The following is a 21,915-nucleotide window of genomic DNA, read 5'->3' on the forward strand; positions in this document are numbered from 1 at the left end:
AGACGAGGAGAGAGATACAGGGCTTGTCAGCGGCGATTGCGGCAGGGCAGGGAGAGAAGAGAGAGGGTGTAGGTTTGGCGTGCAGCAGCGAGAGAGAGAGAGAGAGAGAGAGAGAGAGAGAGAGAGAGAGAGAGAGAGAGAGAGAGAGAGAGAGAGAGAGAGAGAGAGAGAGAGAGTTCTATTATCATCCTTGGAGGTCAAATATGACCTATGGGACCAAATGAACATGTCACGTGGTGTAAGTGGAGGTCATAAGTGACTCTTGATGCTCAAAAATGGCTGAAATGAGCGTCGCAATAGAGAGTCCACATCGTGGTTGGGAGAGGAAGGTATGTAGGGAGAGCTCATGGATGAATTTATGGGGAAAAGAGGACCTAATGTGGTCAAAAGCTGAGCACTCAAGTAGTGTGTGGTACTCACTCTCTCGCACTTGACGAGGGCATAAGGTGCAAAGTCGATGACACTCCTCGCCAGTGCCCCAACGTCCTGTCTCGCAGTATAAAGAATGGGAGCTAAGATGAATGGAGGCAATTGTGCGGATCGCACACAATGGGATGGGCTCAAGGATGTAGGGATGGGTTCGGTTACCTCGTTCGGAGAAGAAGAGAGATTTGTAGTTTGGGACAACATGTGTGGTGTAATGGCTGAAGCGAGAACCTCTGGATTTCTCTTAAGACGTGATACATTGGCGTTGTAAGAAGGCCTCATTAACTTGGGAGTCGATTGACGCATCCTTGACCAAGTGACATGCATCCCATCTTCCAAACCATTTCTTGATATCAAGCATCCACCTCGAACTTAGTATTTTGCTCTTGCATGTCTTTTGAACCTTTTGACTTGCTTCATATGCGATTCTAAGAAGTCGATGCAAAGGGCTACGTTGTGTCTTACGCATGTACTCCACAACCCTTTGCATGCCCAAGACCTCAATGGGAAGCGATCCGGACTCAAGAAGTAAGAACATGTAGGGTGTTTGTGTCTTGACTTGGAGAAAGTTGGTGAGAAAATGCTTTTGGAAATTCTCAAATTCTTTCCAAGTATACTTCCCGATGCTTCCACCCCACACCTCCACTCCATAAAGAAGCACCGGTGTCACCAATGTGTCAAAGAGGTACTTTTTGAGAGCCCAACACTTGATCTCCCGCATTGCACATGTTCTCAAATGCATAATAAGCCCTCTTTCCGGCTTCCAAGCGACGCATTGCACAATCCTTCCATTTATGATTGGATGGAACCTCAAGGCCAAGGTACTTGAAGTGATCTACCACTTCAAGTAGCTCATTGTTGTATACAATGCATGGATTTTCGTCATTGAGGGTCTTTACAAGCATAACCTTGGTTTTGGATCCATTCATGATAAGCCCGCTATGTAGGCAAAAGCGTTCCAAGACACTCATAAGCTTTTGTGCATCTTCTAAGGTATGTGCCGAGAGAGAGAGATAGAGAGAGAGAGAGAGAGAGAGAGAGAGAGATAGAGAGATATGAGAGTGTGTGAGTGTGTAGTGAGCGCGTGGGCTGCAGCTCAAGACAAAGGGGACTGGGCCCGGACATGCGTGGGAGAGAGAAAGAAGAGGGAGATGTTGATGGTGGGAGTGTATATGACAAAGAGGGAGAGAGAGGGTGTGAGAGAAAGTTAGAGAGAGTGGGTGGAGAGAGAGAGACAGAGTGAGGGGGACGAGAGAGAGTTGATTATCGGCGACTCGAAAGAGAGAAAGAGGGAATTAGAGAGAGAGAGAGAGAGAGAGAGAGAGAGAGAGAGAGAGAGAGAGAGAGAGAGAGAGAGAGAGAGAGATAATGATCATTGGTGAGAGGGGGGGGAGAGAGTGAGAGTCGGAGTGTGTGTGTGATGGGTGGTGTTCACGCGTCACGAAGCAAGAGAGCACGGCGACAACTGAATAAGAACGAGGATTATTTTAACGTCGTAGGAAACTATCCCAAGAGACCGTAAAGATCTATCCGACGAGAAAGGTTTATGTGCCGAAAGGCAAGGGCGCCGAAGCTCAAAAACTGTTTTTTTAATTATTAATATTATTTTATTTTCAAACATCCAAAAATGCCAAAATTAGTTCGAAAATCATCCAAAAATCCAAAAAATTACCAAAAAAAACCAAAAAATTTCCAAAAAATTCAAACAATCTTAGAAAATCATTGACAATCACAATCAAACATTTTTGACACACATAAGCACACCAAAAATAGCAGTTTTTATCGAAAATACCAAATTCGACAAAATCATCAATCGGGTCCTCGAAAATAGTAAAACGCTCAAAATTTGGCAAACAAAAGCCCAAATGCACTTGAAATCAATCCATAAACACGCACGTAAAACAACTCATAAAGATCACAAGATATCAATTTTTTACAAAATTAATGCAAAAATTAGCAAAAAATTTGTAAAAATTATCCGAAAGATACCCAAAAAATTCCCAAAAATTCTTCACACATAGGGGATTAGTGCAGCCAAATAAAATCACAAAAAGCATGTCAATTCAATTGCAAAATAATTTGATCAATAAAATCCAAACTAAGCAATTAATTCGGCAAAATTAGCGATAAAGTTAGGTCAAACTTTGACGCATTTGGAGTGTGTAAATCACTGTTTTGAGCTCAAAACTCAGCAATTAACCATTACACACATCAAATATGCAATCAAAACATTGAATAAATCATACACATTAAGTACTTTTTAGACGCGCGCGCACGCGCGCACACACACACTAATAATTGGCAGTTTTTACCAATCTTTAGGTGCGCACACAAAAGGGTTAATCTTGTCAAACTTGCAATGTGATTTCACAAATCTTTATTGGGCATGACCACAACACAAATCAATCGTCACAATTGATAAATCATTAAGCACACATTGATTTTTAGGTGCACAAACAACGGCAAAATAATGCACACACCTAAAATTAGGCATACACACACTCAATTAGAATGCACACACACTTGATTTTAGTGCACACACACTTGCAATTGACCATTCAAGCATGCAATCAGATCAATTAGGCACACAATTATCAACACACATTCACCAATTAGAAATTGAAACTTGTCAATTTCATACGCCACCAAATCTGGAAAATTTCGGCATTACGACTGCATGAAAACGAACAATTCAAAAAATTTCAATCCATAACATAGCATTGACATTGCGTTGCAATTAACATAACATCAACATTGCATTGGCATCGACATGGCATTGTAATTAACATAGCATATCATAGCATAGACATGGTGTTAATTAGCATAACATAACATAGCGTTGACATTGCATTGCATCATTGCGGAACCTCTACACAATTCTACATATGTTTAGATTCTAGGAAGGTTGAGAATACCACCTTGATTAACTTTCCAATGAAGATTAATTGAACGGTTGAAACCTCCAATCCTTCATAGCAAATTAGTGTGTAAGTTAGCAAAATTAGTGAAATTAGCAAGGGAATAGTGTGAAATTAGAGTGTGTAAACACACAATTGGCAAGATACGGTGACAAATTAGGGAATAATGAACACATTGCTTCATGCACACACATCCAAAATCCACAAAAACATAAACACACAAGTGAAATTAGTGAGGAAACACATCCGATTATGCCACAATTACACTGGTGTAGGCCATCGTCCTCGGCAGCGGCGCCAAATGTTGGGGGTTCCATCATTGCATAGCTCCAATGACCAACAAAATTATCAATTCGGAGGGATGAGCTACCCGGCTAGGGCATGTAAACACTCACACGACTAGTGAGCTAATCATATCAACACGAATGGTTAACTCTACGAGGTGAGCTTCTCGTCCTATGGAGGAGCTAAGCCACAATAATGGGCAATGTCCATATCCACTTCCCTTCACCTCTAATCAACTCAATCACACATACTAATGATTGCAAGACGCACACAACACTAATCCTATCATGCAACACACTAATCGCAAGCACACACACATAGATCTATCGAGCACCACACTCCAATCAAACCTACATGCACACACAAGCAAAAGAGGGCAATCGTACAAGATTAGAGCAGGGTTAACCACTAATTAGTTAAGATGTAGCTAATCAAAGAATCATAGGCAATCACAAGAAGCATGAGAGAGGCATAGTGAAAGAGAATTAAGCATTGATTAGTGTTAACCAAGTCACATGAGCAAAGAGAAGCTCAAGGACTCCATAGACACACACCTCAAGAGCTCTCACCAAAGAGTGCTCTCAACCAATGAGCTGGAGAACCCTAATTTCTTTTACACACTGCCTTATATACCTAGGATAAAAATATGCAATGTTCGGGCGCCCAAGGCCTTTAGGGCTCCACCACTTACTGAATTCGCAACCTAGTCACACTAATTGACCTGTTATTTACAGCTTGGAACTCCCATTGAGCACGTAACACAACAAAATATTACAATGGCTTGAAATAAATCGGGAATTTACAATATATGACCATTTTGGGAAAATGTGTAACTCCAATCTTTACTGCTTCTTTGTATTCATCCTCGATGTGCATCCGTACATCTTCGGTCTTTAGCAGCTCCTGTTAACTGACGTTGACTCAATTAACACTAACCTCTATAGGTTACACACAACTAGGCTACTTTCACAGTGAACGAATATATGACCGCTTTGCTAAAAATATATTTACAAAATCTTTGTTCCACTCTCTTTCCTTGCCTCCAAAGCTATGCAATTTGAAATCCTTGAGTAGAGATGAGTTTGTCTTTATGGATGGCCTTGTAAGTGCATAGACTTGGGCCCCCATGACTACGGGTGAGACTACGCTCACTCATGCCGCGGGTGTTCTCCTACTACGAGGAAGAGGAGAGCCAACTGAAGTGGTTGTCGATGCATCTAGGCATGTGGAGATGCTCCAAATCATTATGACTATATTAGCCCTATACTTTTTTGAAGGTGGTCAATTTTTCACTAAAATATTTTGCATCATCCTCCCCCTTGACGGTTTCAATCTCTATAAAATCTCGTTCATTATCCAAAAGTCAATCATCAAGGTCAATGGCCTCTACAGGCATGCCAGGTCCAATGGCAAGGTCTACAACTGTGGACGACACTGGTGGTTCACATGATCTGATCAACAAAGGTGCTAAAGAGCGAGAAAGGACCCGGTGTCTATGGCGAGATAGCTTGGTAGGGGTCCTTTAGATAGTCACTTGAATGCTAGAAAGAAAAAGTTTGTGGTTGTGTCCGCCGTTGGCAAGAGGAGAGGTGGTGGCGTAAAGCACCATCTTTCCCTTATGGTCATTGCCCTATGGGAACCATCTTCCGCATATAATTGAATGTAAGATGTGGGAACCACCTCCACTTCATAGAAGGTCAATTGAATTAGATAAAATAAATTTTATCTTCTATGTAAACTAGTGAATGGCGTGGTGTTGGAGGCATAGGGTGAGCATGTTGCAAGTGTGGGAGGGTAGTTGTATGTGGTAACTCCATAGGTGGCACAAACGACAAGCTTAGCAGGTGGACGATGATGTTGGCACTCCTCATTAGTTGGAGGCCATTGCAGTGTGGTGAAAATTGAGCAGGTGAGGACAACTAGTACCCATCATGCACGGTATCGATGGTGCTTGCGTGTGTTGTCCTACATCCAGAGGGTAGTGGGACTCTTCATAGGTGGCATCCTACAATGAGATGGTGGCACGGTTCAATAAAGTGGCAGGACAAAGTGAGGGCAACACTATAGACTTTGTTAGTGATGTCTTAGGTGGCAATGATGATGGTGGCGCTACAAGGCATCAAGAAGGGTAGCAGTGGCACCTGAAGACCATGGTTCCAAGGTGTGGTGGTAGTAGAACAGCTAGTGGCACTGCATGAGTGTGCCATGGCAAGCAAGAGCGGGATGCAAGAGAGAATAAGCATGAGGGTGGAGAGTGAATGCTTGTCGGAAAGAGAGAAAGAGAGTAAGAGAACCTTCTTTCCACAAGATTTGGGGCACCTCTATTTTGTGTAGCCTACTTCATCTTCTTGTAACACAATATTCCACCTTAGCTCCACAAATTCCTCATTAATCCAATGATTAGTGGATTGAGGTTGTGTGGGCCCATTCACATGCGGTGATCCGATCCTAGCTTTGCTACCAATGTTACATCCGCCTAATGTTGCTACTGCGAGGCCCCCCACCCCGTTACCATAACCTTTTGGAAATTGGAGGGTACCTAATAGGTCGCTAAGTCCTAATCACTTGAGAAAATAGAGTCAAGAAAGTATTGGTTTTCAATAGACGGCCTCTCATCATTAAGTAACTTGAGTTCGAACCATTGAAGAGGGTTTCTATCCCTGTCTCGCAGGGAAAGGATGAACTAACACACAAATTCTATACATACCTTATCCTCACCTTCCAAAAGAGAGAAAATCCAAATACCTTCTCTCCCATAGCTTTCGGGAGCACGTTTATTTGGGACTTCTTGACTCTTAGCACAATGAGTTTCTGATTTTGCTTCTCCTAACAAGAGGGAGTGGAGAGTTTTTCGACTAATCAAGACCTTCCATCCTTGACTGACAACCTGAGCTAGTCCCCACTTTCCACCCCCACACTCACATTTTTTGCTTGTTTTCTAATTACTACCACATCATTGTTCATGCACAAAATTCCTTCTTAAAGTTCCCATCACAAGTTCGTTAAAATAGCCCTTCAAGCATTATCAAAGTGACAACAAAACAATCTTTCCTAGAAGAAAAACAACATACGACTCTTCTTCATTAAAATACCCAAACCCCAAGAGTTCACTCCCCTTAGTGAGAGTTTATTGCTTTTGGTGTCTTTAGTTGCCCAGACAACTAAATTGTCCTACAAACTGGGCACAAACTCGCAGTGACTAGCTTGCAATATGGGCACAAACTCTCAAGTACTATCTTGCATTCTGGGCACAAACCCGCAAGATGTGTGCACCCATAAGCACTACTTTTGTGGTCACTCTACTAAGCCCTCCTCCCTGGATATCAAAGGGAGTTTTGACTATATTAGTATAGGATTTTGGAATGAAGAAGAGAGTTTTTTTACTAGGCAAACATTTCTTTCCTACGAGCAAACATACTACTCCTCCACTAGAGTATCTTGAGGAGTATCTTTCTATGCCTTTGGATCTCCAATAGGATGCAACCTAGATGTCTCTTGCCTATTAACTCCATGATCACTGTAAGGGTGAATTGTCTTACCAACACAATTGTGTATTGACTTCGTATGCGCTAGGAATCTACGTACATAGTACACCTCATTTTTCATCATATTTCCACGTACTTTGTAGATTCTTTGGCCTCATTGGTCTCAATGGATATGGTCTATCCATCATGACTCTATCTCTAATGTATGAGATGGAACTTTGATTTGTTTGTTGTAATTTCCCTGTGTGAGATATATGTGTCTATGTATCCTAACCCCTAGATGTGTGTGTGTAGTAGATGTAGGACAATAAACAATCAAGTAAATGGAGTAGATGTAAGACAATGAGCAACCACATAAAGAGCACTACCTAAATGGAGTAGATGTAAGGAAATAAAGCAACCCATTATTTCTATTGCTACACTAGTAGCATGGTTTCTAAATAATTTTCAAGAAAATTGAGAGCAAGAGAAGGCCTTGGGTTTCATGGACCACAAATAGCATATTGAGCACCAAATCAAAGCACACCACCTTTGTAGATAGACTCCTTGACCTTGTTATTATTTTAAACAAAAAATGGTTTTTTACACCCTTTGGCAATTGCGACTATCTTCAATAAGCAAGGATCATTGTTGTGCAAGTTGCTAGACCTATTCTTGATGTATGAAGGGTCCTTATTCTGAAGTAGCATGAATGAAAGAATGAAGGCATGTTGCTACTAAGTCATGTATATATGTTTTATGTTTAAGCACTTATGTTGATCATAGTTGCATGCATACTTGTATGAAAAAACTATCATAAGCAAATAATCTGAAGTAGTAATGAAATCTACTTACTTTTAGGGCCCTATGATATTTGGCAAAGGGTGTGGTACACCTTTATAGATTATAGGTATTCATGCATCTCCTAGATCAAATGTCAAGAGATCAATCAAAATATAAAATGTAATATAAAATGTCAAGAGATCAATTAGAATGGGCGCGTATAAAAGTATCAAACCTAGCTACTTTTAAAAACAGTATTAGGCCATGGATTGGTTCATAAATGTATTGTTGGACATGAAACACAAGGAATTGTGTTAATTTGAACTTCAAAGTATTTTGTTAAGTTTGATGGTTGCTTGCAAGGGAGTAACTTACAATGTAGCATGTTGCTTTTCCAACAAGCCCATACACAAAGAGCCTTCAAAATCACACTAAAATACAGAAAGGGTGCCAAAACCAATCTTGCATACTTTGAGGGTCACATCATACACCATAACCATGGGGAAACATGAGAGACCACAAGGGAGCAGTCATGCACACCTTTTAGACTAGAGTGCTACACATGCACACAAGGGAGGAGATGTCACATAGCCTCTAATGGTAGTGACCAGGCCGACTAAGAGGTCAAGGGGAGATCACCCAACTGTAATTCTCGGGCGACCATACCACCGTGGACAGCAGGACACACCTTTATAAAGGGTCTGAGATGAGGGGCATTCCTCATTTCCCATAGGCTAGGTGGTGCGCTTGGCAACCTAAACCCTCTAGCAAAACTTCTCGTATGTTGTCATGTTGTGCACATAAATAATGGGAACGAATGCTAGAAGATTTATTTTGTGACTTTTAGATACATAAGTGTATTTCCCATAATGTACAAATGTATAAGTGTATTATTTATTTTGTGACTTTTAAATACATAAGTGTATTTCCCATAATGTACAAATGTATATTTAAGTATAAGAATAAGAATAAGATTTTCTATCTCATCCTATTGTTTATCTCATGGGTAGCATATTCTTACTTTACCGTTACTAATGTATCATGGGGAAAAAACGACAATAGATGTGCCTCTTTAACTTGGGGAAAAACGCATTGGTTCTTTCTTTTTACTATCTCATTATCACCTCACATTCTAGCTAGATCCTCTAGATAGTTTGATTTCCAATAAATATATATATTCTATGTATTTCTCATATTTTTCTTATATTTCTTTTCAATAGCCATTAAGAAGGTATCAAATCCTAGTGGGACACTAGCTTGCATAAATTTCAATGATGCACCTATTTTAATGCATTATTCAAGAATTTTTACAAAACTTTGGCAAGAAGCAATGTCATGCTTTCATATTGCATGAGGTGTCCCTTGGAATCAAATGGAAGTCTAGGCTAAGGGGACCACAAGAAGTCTTTTGCTACCAGAAAGATACCCTTTTGATGATTTTTTAACACATGGTTCCAATATGAATGGAAAAAAAGTATATAAAATGAGACTCGTTCGTTGCTCATGAGTTGAATTTTTGCTCATATTTTTATTGTTTTATTTGGAACCACGATTGAGGAGATATGCTCAAAATGGTGGACCCCAGTTTGCCCACATCATGCAGGGACAACCAATTTCAAACTTTGCTAGCTCATGTTCACATTGGCTCCTCTCTTTCTTGTGTAACCCTTGGGGGTTACCTTTACCTATAAAAGGGGACGTCTTCTTCCTTAAAAACCATTCAAGAGAGGACAAGAGGATTAGCACCTAATTGCTTTTAGCCATAAACATAAGCCTAAGCCTACACTTGCTCCTTGAGGAAGACTAGCCAATCTTGTAAGCATCCTTGTAAGATCAATTCTTATCAAACGAGGACTTGGATTTGGTTTATTATTCAAGGTTGGAAGTCTTTTCTCTACTTCTCTCTCCATCAAATTGGCAATAAATCGCGATGGTTTTATCAAACAAGGTATGGTTTGATTTGTGCTTTTGTTGGTTTCTTGATGTTTTGCTTTTCATCTCTAGCCCAACCCTTACCTCTATCTCTATTTCCAAATCTATTCCCTAACCTATCTATTATCCTCTTAGAATCCTATGTCCACCCTTACCTCTATCTCTACATCTACTTCTATCTCTATCCCTATGTCCATCTCTCTTGTGTCCTAAATCAAGTGAAGGCATTCAAGCTACATCACTCCGCCCAAGCTATGACCACCTTCTTGGAGAGCTATACTAATGCACAAGGTGAGTAGCCATATCTTTAATCTCTCACAAATATCTCACTCTTAGAATCTCACTCTCTCTACGAACTCTATGTTCTCCTTGTTGCATGTACATCTCTCCCTGTAGTATTCTTATTGCCTACGAGCAACAATAGTGCTTAAAAGGGAACATTCTCTTCTCTTTCACTTCTCTCACATCTACATTTTTGCACATACTAGAAAAATCATAGATGAATAATCCACATGATGTTAATTTTTATGGCTTTCACTATGTGCAATCTATTACAATTAACGTATGGATTAGTCATAAAATACACTTCCAACAACGTATAGTGTTTTCTTTTGGACCAGAAAGGCTCAATGAAATACTTCTTTCATCGGATCTCATGATACTACCCCTTCTACACTACAACTTTTCTTTTGATATAAATGTAGTTATTTTGCTATGAACAAAGAGGATTTGTATACACAATTAATCCCAATCACTAGACAAAACATATATATCATAGTAAGCACAAAATTGTAGTTCCAAAGAACAATCAGTAGCTTGTTTGGTCAAAAAATTTTGAATGCCATTAACTCATCTATTAACCCTTTCATCCTACCCATGATAAGATATGACCAAAGCCTTGACGTTTTTATCTTTGTGTTGTTTTGATTTTCTCTTTTGTGTTCTTTCTTTGTGTGTGTGAGTGCAAGATAGAGAGAATGTGGCTTCTTTGATTGCACTCCCTACCAAACTCTAGACTTCATGGTATCTATGGCATAACTCCTTCATATAGTTTTTGGAGTTATCTCACAAATTCTCATAGCAAGAAGCCCGGTGCTTTCTTGGCAAGACCGCAAACTTCTCTACATAATTTTGGTGAACCTGACGTGAATCTGCCAAGGTGAGAGTTTGTGGGTAGCCATGGGTGATCATGTGGAGCAACATGGTATGTTGACCCTGCAACAATGCAAATGTTTCAAGAATTTACAATGTTCATGCAACAACAACATGCCACTGAAGGAAGGGAGATTTTAGCAACCAAATCCAAACAAGCAATTGTCAATAGAATGGATCAATTCAATGGCAAAGATGAGAACCAAGTACTTGCGCGAGTATGTGAAGGAGATAGAGCTGCATTGCATGTCAGAAGGTGAGATGGAACTGCATTGCATGTTAGAAGGTGAGATGATTTAAAGTTTTGAGCTAGTTGTTGCTCCAGAAATTAGGGAGCATGTCAAGGCAATTAAAGATGGGCATGGGAGAAACTGGGAAGAACTCAAAGTAGCTTTAAAGGAGGAGTTTTTCATGGATGACTCTGAGAGAGTGACCAAAATAACATTCTTAGAATGGTTAATCAAGCCAAAGCAAGGACTGTCAATAACAAAGCTACTTAGGAAATTTGACCGGCGCTATGCACAAATCACTAGGATAGAAAAGGCCACACTAGATGTAGAGAAGAAAGATATGTTCTTACAAGTTGCAGGTAAAGAGTTTCAAGAGAATTTGGAACTTCTTTTTGAAGATAAAGATGTCGAGCAAGGACTAAAGACCAACTAAATGAGGTTGAAGGTGTTGTCTCACTGCTTGCCAAACGACATAGAAGAAGGGAAAAGATGGTAGTAAACACTACAAGTCCTTGCACCTCCACTTTTGACAAAATGGTAAAGCCTACTTTTGTAGCTCCTAAGTTTGGTGAGTCTATGCTAGATGAGCTTGTGAAGGGAATGTGTGGCTTATAGGTGAAGCTTGCAAAGCTTGAAGAAACAAAAGGCCAACCATCAGGGCCACTTCCTAGGCAAAGACAACAAACCAAAGAAGGATTTTTCCATAGATGTATCTGGTGTGATACTAGGAGACCATGTAAGAAGGGATTGTGATAGTTTTAGTGCTGCTTTGACAAAAGATGTTTTTCCAAGGATGGTAAAAGCACTTAAGAGAGACAAGATCTACCCTTGAGAACTAGCTCAGGGAAGGGGGGAATGCAAACCATAGTTGAAAATATGGGAACTAACCATGCCACCTCTTCAGTTGAGGCTGCTACTTATGGAGTGAAAATTGAGCATCTTCGTGATGAAGAGGTGAGTGATCACCATGGTAGACTTTGGCCAAGAATTTGGAGAAATGTCATGGAATTAGGTAAAAAAGAAAAGCTTACAAAAGAGATTCTTCATGAAGCAGGTGATTGCATACGTCTAGAAACGGGATGAAGTGATCCAAAGGACTTAATGTCCGTGTATGCCTACATAACAAATTGCCAAAACCATGAAGTCATCGTAGAGGAAAAGCGAAGGCGTGAAAATGGTGATGAAGGTCCTTCAAAAAGAGCTGCAAGAAGTGGAGGAAGGAATGCTGAAACACCTCTATGAGCACCGCCAACACAAGAGACACCTTCATTAGAAGTGACAAGGGAGAAGTGTGTAATAGGAAAGAAGAAGGAGCCAACAATGTAGTTGATCCTCTTTATCAACTGCTTAGAAAGAGTTAAAAGTTTAAATGGACAGATGCACATGTAAAATCCATGAAAAAGCTAAAGGAGTTGCTTCATTCGATACCAACTTGAGAAAGGTAGACTATGAGTGTAAAAGGCCAATAACTGTGACAAAAGACACCAATCCCACATACATTGGATGGGCAATAGTACAAGATGATGATGAAGGACACATTTATGTGGTGAGATTTGGAGCAAAGGTACTAAGTGCTCGCCAAAGAAACTATCAACACATAATACATCAACCTTTCAAGAAGCCTAAATCCTCTTCCCCAGGGATCCCCTTTTCTTCCTCTTCCCCCTCTTGTAACCCTCCCAATACTTCCTCCCCCAAGAGCCACCATTTTCCTCTCCCCTCTCCCAACCTCTCCTTTGTTCCTCCCCTTTTGAAAACACCTAATTACTCTTTTGGCCCTATCTCTACTTCTACCCCTTTTTCTCACCCTCAACATCCCCATCTAAACCATAGCTTCCCTAAAAATCCTAGAATGTCAAAAAACTCGCAATGGAGGAGGAACAAATAGGTTTAGAGCATCCTTCTTCTTGGGTCCACTTGCTCTTCTCCCGAACCCTCTCTTTCCTTTTGGACCCCTCCTCCATGTAACTCATTTTTTCTTCCCCTCCCCTACCTCAATAATAGAAAGAGGCCGAAATATTGGCTCCCCCTCACCAACCCGCATCTCTACAAAATCTTAGCCTTGTTAAACAAACTATTTTTACTCTTGAGCATAAGATAACCAACCTCTCCTTTCACAACTTAGCCAATCGCTCTCTCTCCTCCTCAGAACGTAAACTTCTAGGCCTTGGACTCAACTACATTCCCCCCTCCCCTCCTCCACTTTCTTTGTCTATCTTTGAGGCTTATTCCAATATCAAAAGGAGCCTACAAATCAAGCTTTTTTTCAATAATTCACTCCCTCCCTTTTTTTCCTTTTCTCTCTCCAATCCCTCTTGGAACCCTCCTTCTCACTCCACCACCCTTAGTCTTGCATTTGATTTTGCTTTCTCTCGTTTGAAACCCCTCCTTAATCTTTCTCCACCATTTATTTCTAAACCCTTCTTGTTAGATGCCATTCTTCCCTTAAGAATGATCATAATATCATAATCAAGACGGCCGATAAGAACCTTGGCCCCATCATCCTCTCCAAGGCTTGGTATACTAAAGAAGCAATATGCCATCTCTTGGACCCTCTCACCTACTCTCCTATCTCTACACACCCGTTACCTTTTGTCCAATCCACTCTTCTCTCCATTGTTTCACACTTTCATCTCCTCCCTTCCAAAGAGAGATCGTTCATCCTCTCTTCCTCTCAATCTTTGTCCAAGCATGGCCCCTTTTTTCTCTTACCCAAGATTCATAAACCTATCCTTGTAGGCCGTCCCATTTGTTCCTACAAGGGTTATATCTTAGAAAATGCCTCTAAGTGGTTTCATGTACAACTCTTCCCCATACTCTTGGCAAAAAAACAACACCTCAAGGATTCTCACTCTTATCTTAGACCTAGCCTCCATCCCTTTCCCCCCCCCATGTTACTCTCTTTACCTTTGACGTAGAGTCCCTTTACCCTAGCATTCCTAGCCGTCGTGAAGGGCTTTGCGTGCTTAAAAGTTCTATCCAAGGTCTCTTTCCCTATCCAAAGGTCAACTTCATCCTATCCCTGGCTTCACTCATTCTTAACCACCATTATATCTCTTTCAAAGGAAAATCTTGGCCTCAGGTTAAAGGCACTGCCATGGGGTCAAACTTTGCGGTAATGTATGCATGTCTTTTTCTTTGCTCCTTGGAGGAAGGCGGTAGCCATGTCTCTTCCCCATCTCTCCTATACTTTAAAAGGTTCATACATGATGCTTTGGTGCACAAACACAACGCAAAAAATTGAATGATAAGGCTGTCAAATGTATTTTTGTTGGTTATAGTGTTGAAAGAAAAGGTTACAGGTTGTATCATCCACAAACAAAGCATATTTTGGTTTCACGGGATGTAGTGTTTGTGCAAGATTCTGTTCAGCCCTTGCTGTCATGTACTAGAGACAGTAATGTAAGCTCATAGGGCATTTATGACACTTTGTTGCCTCTTTTCACTGGTGGAAATATGAATGTAAATTCCAATGAGGCAAATGTACAGTCCATGGAGGTTTTTGAAAATGTTACAGATCAGCCTATTACTGATGCAGATGTACATGATGTACTTGATAAGGAAAGGGTTGAAAATGAGCAGGCTAGAGGTATCCCAAAATGGTTGGTGCATACATTGCGTGACAGTAAACTGGATGCATCTTTGTCTAGTCGTACTCGTTCAGGCTCTTTCCATGCATCTTATGCATCAGATTGTTATGCTGTGGCTGTGTCTAGCTTACATGATGTTGAGGAACCTCTGTCTTTTGATGAAGCATAAAATTTAGAAAATTGGATGGATGACATGCAATCAAAATATGATGCACTTATAAAAAATGACACATGGACTTTCTGTGATTTGCCTCATGGCAAAAAGCCCATTGGTACGAAGTGGGTTTACAAGTTGAAACGCAAGCCGGATGGTGAGATCGATCGCCATAAGGCTCGACTTGTTGCAAACGGTTATGCACAACAAAAAGGCACAGATTATGAAGAGACTTTTGCTCCCACTTGTCGTATGACTACTATGTGTTTTCTATGTGCATTGCCAACTCATTTTGGTTGGGATGTACATCAATCAGACAATGTTACTGCTTTCTTGAATGGTGACATATTTGAGGAAGTTTATGTAACGTAGCCTCGCGGTTTTGTCAAGAAAGGACAAGAGGACAAAGTGTGCAGATGTAAGAAGGCTTTGTATGGGTTGAAGCAATCTCCTCGTGCTTGGTATGAGAAAGCTGACACTCATTTGGTCAAACAAGGCTTTCGTAACAGTCCAACAGAAAGCACATTTTTTGTAAAGCGTGAGGGTGATGTACTTCTCATTGTGGTTCTTTATGTAGATGATTTGCTGATCACTGGACCAAATGAGAGACATATTTCTGAATTCAAGGCTGATTTGAATGCTACTTTCAAGATGAAAGATTTGGAACTGTTGCATCATTACTTGGGTATATAGTTTAAGCAGTGTGATGGTGGTGTTGCCTTGTGTCAGAAAAGTTACATAGAGACATTGCTATGTAAGTTTGGACTTGAGGATTGCAAACCTATTGCCACTTCTATGGAAACAGGTTTGAAGTTGAATTTACATGATGCTGGCGATCCTTCTGATGTCACTCTTTACCAAACTGCTGTTGGATGCCTCATTTATGTATGCAACACGAGGCCAGATATTCAGTTTGCAGTCTCACAAGTCAGCAAATTTATGCATAGCCTAGGGTCTAAGCATTGGTAGGTTGTCAAGAGGATTTTTCACTACCTTAGTGGCACTTTACATTTTTGCTTGTTTTATCCCAAGGGGGGATCACTGCCAGATATTCAGTTTACAGTCTCACATGTCAGCAGATTTATGCATAACCCAGGGTCTAAGCATTGACAGGATCTCAAGAGGATTTTTCACTACCTTAGTGGCACTTTACATCTTTGCTTGTTCTATCCCAAGGGGGGATCATTGCCGCTAGACTTACATGCTTTTTTGGACTCAGATTGGGCTGGTTGTTTTGACACGCGAGTGTCCACAAGTGGTTTTTGTTTGATGCTTGGCAACTCATGTATATCATGGTTGAGCAAGAAGCAACCTACTATGGCCACTTTGAGTTGTGAGGTTGAGTACAGGGTAGTTTTCACAACTACGGTTGAGTGTGTATGGCTCAGGTGCCTTATGGCTGATTTGGGTGTTGGACAGGACACTGCCGACACTATCTACACTGACAGTCAGAGTGCATTGGCATTTGCGAGGAACCCAATTTTTCATGCTCGCACAAAGCACATTGAGGTGCTCGTGATTTTCACAAATCTTTGGGCTTATTCCCCTTTGTGGAGTGATCATGTCCTCAAGACATGGCACTTCCCTTTACTCATGTGCCAGATCTCCTTCATCGCATCACTCTAGGGGGGATTTGTTACCATATACATGTGGTAGTGATGTGTGTGAACACACTTGGACCACCAGGGCATTTTTTCCCTCTTTAGGATGTTTCCCCCCCCGTGCATTGTATATATGCCCATCACTCTAGGGCTATCTATCTTTCCATTGCACACTAAGTAACACACTCTCTATTGTGTGCCTTGAGCTTCCTTTGTCTTCTCCAAGCTGTGTGCACTTCTTTGCAACCCTAATTCCAACAAAAACTCTATCATTGATAGCCGCTTTGCACGTTTGCCTTGTGGTAGGCTTTGAACAAATCCAAAGCTCCACAATAAACTGTGCATAACAAGGGCTAAGTGTTTTGTCCAAGGTGCACAAAATCTGCTCCACGGCTTATGCCAAAATGCTCCACAAATCCGACTTTTCAACTCCAATTTCTCGCCTCTTCATCTCCCAAGCTGCACCTCAACCCGCCTTTCATAGGCCACCGACGCAATGCCAAAACTATTAACACCCTCTCTTGGACTCCAAGTGGCTCCGCACCTCTCAAGCCGCTCCAAACTCCAAGCTCCACACTTGCTTTCCTTTGCAAGGCCTTTTTCTTACTCCTCTTATCCACCAACACTAGCTAGCAACAATTTAAAATGCTGGCTGCATTTTGGGGAAAGGAGGGGTCAGGTACTCCAAGTAGGGAAAGTGTAGCCAAGCGGCCACTCACCTAGCGTTTCAAAATGCTGTGCAGGATTCCTTCAGAACCATAAAATCCCACTCATCATCCAAAAGTGGGCCATCAAGGTCGATGGGCCCTATAGGCACGCCAGGTCCAATGGCAGCACTGGTGGCTCACATGAACTAATCGATGAAGGTGCTCTCGAGTGAGAAAGGACCTAGTGTCTATGGCCAGATAGCTCGATAGGGGTTAAGCCCATAACTGGTGATAGTAAGCCCGCTAAACCTAGAGAACTAGAGGGTGGCAAAGACACACTACGATGGACATAAATTTTTCTTTTTTGATCTTTTCTAGCAGAGAAATGCGCGAAAAAACAAAAACAATGGAGATTTGCACACACACTTCTGCAATGAACGAGAAGTAAAATATCACCCTCCTTTCTTTTGAGAGTAACAAATTGGCATTGAAGCCGACGATAAGGCATAAAATCGTCTACGAGAGTCGGCCATGCCAAGAAATTTGAAGTTGATGGAGCTCGTAGGAAAAATTTGGCATTGAAAAGTCTTCCTTTGGATAGTCACTTGAATGCTAGCAAGAGATATGTTGTGGTTGTGTGACGTGTCTGACGGTGGCAAGAGGAGAGGTAGTGCTAAATTACCATCGTTCCCTTATGGTCGTTGCCCTATGGGAACCAGCTCCGACGACCAATTAAATTAAGATGTGGGAACCACCTCCACTTTATAGAAGGTCAATGAAATTAGATAAAATAAAATTTATCTTCTATGTAAACTAGTGATTGGCATGGTGTTGGAGGCGTAGGGTGAGCAGATAGCAGGCATGGGAGGATAGTTGTATGTGGTAACTTCACAGGTGACACGAACAATGAGCTTAGCAGGTGGACAATGATACTGGTGCTCCTCATTGGTTGGAGGCCGTTGCAGGTGGTGAAGATTGAGAAGGTGGGGACAACTAGTACCTAGCATGCAGGGTATTGATGATGCTTGCGTGTGATGTCCAACATCAAGAGGGTAGCGGGGGCTCTACATAGGTGGCATTGTTCAGTAGAGCGGCGACACAAAGCAAGGGCGACACTATAGACTTTGTCAACGATCTCTTAGGTGGCAACAATGATGGTGGCGCTATAAGGCATCAAGAAGGGCAAAAAACGGCAATGGTTCAAGGTGCGGTGGTAGCAAAGCAGCTGGTGGCACTGCATGAGTGTGCCATGGAAAGCGAGAGTGGGATGAGAGAGAGAATAAGCATGAGGGTGGAGAGAGAATGCTTGGTAGAGAGAGAAAGAGAGTAAGAGCACCTTCTCTTCACAAGCTATGGGCACCTTTGTTTTGTATAGCCTACTTTGTCTTCTTGTACAGAATATTCCACCTTAGCTCCACAACATCCTCATGAAGTGATTGAGGTTATGTGGGCCCATTCACATGCGATGATCCGGCCCTAGCTCTGCTACCAATGTTACATCCACATATTGTTGCTACGAGAATTTTTCCCAGAGGGTTTAGGTTGCCAAGCGCACCACCTAGCCTATGAGAAACAAGGAATGCCCGTCACCTCAGACCCTTTATATAGGTGTACCTTAGACCCTTTATATAGGTGTGGCATGTCATCCACATTGGTCCGATCGCCCAGGCACTATAGTGTTGAGATGTCGAGCTCTACATCTTGAGCTGGCATCCACTACGGGTCTTGGCCGCTTACGACATTTACTCACTGGCGCGTTAGGTGACCGACACGGAGGATCTCTGCCAGTGATTCTACAGCTGGACTACACTTATAGTGCCAGCCTAGTACGCTTCTAGCGAGTTCACACTTAGTGACCGCATGTACATATGTGCTATTTTTCAGTTTTAGTACTTAGTCATTTTGTACTCTCTTTTCTGAGAAGAAGAAGAATAAGCTTTCCATATCTGTGTGCTTTGTGCTTGTCTTGTGTAGCTCTCTTGCATCCTCTTTCTTTACATGGTATCAGAGCCTGGTGTAGGCAAGAGAGGCTAAGAGAGCAAGAGCATCACAATCCCTTCGTTTCTGAATAGGTCTCCAAAGTGCAGTATACAGAGATTTGTTGTACAAGTACAGTGGTTGTATGTACGCTTGATTGTGGACACTCGTTGAGTGTAGAAAGCGTTACAGGTACCACGATAGCAGGTTCAACAGATTTGCAGGTTTTTGCAAATTGCAGCTATTTTGTCTTAGTGCTTCAAGATGTCTGACGGTTTCAGTCAGATTGTTACTGAGAAGCTTGAGAAAAATAACTACCCTGCATGGAAGTTCAGAATAACAAATTTCCTAAAAGGAAAAGGTTATTGGGACTATGTAGAAGGAGACAATGAAAAGGAACCAGAGATTCCCGAGGCAAATGCTATAGCAGAACAAAGGAAAGCTTTGAGGGACTGGCAACAAGGCCAGAGCAAAGTGATGTATTGGCTTTCTATGAGCATCACAGATGGCATGATGGGCTATCTACAGGATGCTGAAACCCCCGCCATTGCATGGAAAAACTTAGGTAGAGTGTTCGAGGTGAACATCAAGGCCAGGAAGCTTCAACTAAAGTCGGAGCTAAATCAGGTTAAGAGGAACAACCTCTCCATCAATGATTATGCTTTGAAGATCAAGAGTATCATTGAGGCTCTTGGATCTATTAAAGTCTCAGTGGAAGACGATGACATTGTCCGTGCATGCTTGGATGGTCTAGGAGATGAGTATGTACATTTCAGGTCTTCCATGAATACAAGAGACGACATCCCCGTGTTCCAAGATTTGATTTCTATGCTTATTCTTGAGGAGAAGAACCTTGACACATCTTCTTCTCATGGCAGAAATAATTCTGAACAGGCCTTCTATTCTAACTCCAACAGAGGTAGAGGTCGTGGTCGAGGCCCAAGGGGTTGTACGGGCCAATTTCAAGAAGGTCAATCAAATCAAAACAATACAAGTGGCAGGGGAAACCAGTCTCAAGGCAGGGGGAGTCAAAGAGGTCGTGGTGCAGGATCAAGCAGGCAACAACATACTGCAGATAGCAGAGAATGTTGGACTTGTGGTGAAAGAGGTCACATGTCACGTGACTGTCCAAAGGGAAAAGTGGGTGGAAAGAGAGAATAGGGCAACTATGCATCTACTAGCAGAGATGCAGATGACAACAAAAACGAGCGCATGTTTGTTATGCAGCATGTAATGAATACAATGACTGCAGAGAATTCCACCCAACATGATGTTTGGTATGTGGATTCAGGTGCCTCTAATCACATGACGTCTCGTGGAGAGTGGTTTAGAGATATGCGCAAACCAGATGTGTCAAGCTATGTGCAGACAGGAGATGACACAGCTCACCCCATTGCTCACGTAGGGGACATACCTCTAAATACGAAGAGTGGGAAATCAAAGTACTTAGCAGATGTACTTCATGTCCCAAACATTACAAAGAATCTTGTTTCTATTGGACAAATGGTTGAGCAGGGTTTGCAGGTTCGCTTCAATCCCAATGGCTGTTATGTAGAAGATTTCCAGAATGGCTGTAAGCTGATCACAGAGGGAAAATGTGTGGGCAGAATGTTTACGCTGAATGTAGACATGCCTGAGGTAAAAGCTGCATTATTTGCACAGGGCACAGGTGTTGTGGTTGATGTTGACATTTGGCACAAACGCATTGGCCATGTCAATGAGCAGAGATTGCACAGCATGCAATCAAAACAGATTGTAAAAGGTTTGCCCAAATTCAAAGTGAATGGTATGCATAAAGTGTGTGCAGCATGCCAGTTCGGAAAACAGTCAAAGGGCTCATTTCCACATGAGCGCAATGTATGTAAAAATCCACTTGAGGTGGTGCACACAGATGTTTGGGGTCCAACCGATACTGCAAGTATACATGGTTGCAGGTATTATGTCTCTTTCATTGATGACCATACAAGGAAAGTATGGGTCTACTTCATGCGTAACAAAAGTGAAGTGTTTGGTCACTTTCAAGACTTCAAAGTCATGATTGAGAAGGAGACAGATATGCAAATCAAGACATTGAGGTCAGATGGAGGGGGAGAGTACTTCTCCAATGATTTTTCAGATTTTCTGCGAATGCATGGTATATGCAGGCAGTTTACATGCAGATATACTCCACAACAGAATGGGGTCGCAGAAAGGAAAACAGGCACATTACAGAGGTTGCACGTGCATTGATGAATGAGAAGAACATGCCTCATCATTTCTGGGCTGAAGCTGTAAATACAGCTGTGTACATTATGAACAGGACACCTACAGCTGTGGTGCATGATGTAACGCCTGAGGAAAAGTTTATAGGTACAAAGCTTGATTTGGCACACTTGAAAGTGTTTGGCTGTATAGCTTACGTGCATGTACCAGATGAGTTGCGTAGGAAATTGGATCCTAAAGCAGAGAAATGTATTCTTGTGGGATATTCCCTTGAACAAAAGGGGTACAGGTGCTACAATCCTACTACACGAGAATTACGAGTGAGCAGAGATGTAGTCTTTGATGAGATGAGCAGCTGGTACAGTAATGCACATGGCACTATTGGGGCTGATGTAAAGATGATGTGGTTGTACAAAATGTGAGGCCACAGTCACAGGTTTTGAGTGGACCACAAGAGTCCTCTTCTCGTGGCTCTATTGAGAAGCCATGGAATGGTAGACTACATACGTAGGTTACTCCACCAGCAGGTACAAGGAATGTATCACGAAAAGGAA

The sequence above is a fragment of the Adiantum capillus-veneris genome, chromosome 19 (assembly GCF_014529385.1).
Source record: "Adiantum capillus-veneris isolate H3 chromosome 19, ASM1452938v2, whole genome shotgun sequence".
NCBI classification, from domain to species: Eukaryota; Viridiplantae; Streptophyta; class Polypodiopsida; order Polypodiales; family Pteridaceae; genus Adiantum; species Adiantum capillus-veneris.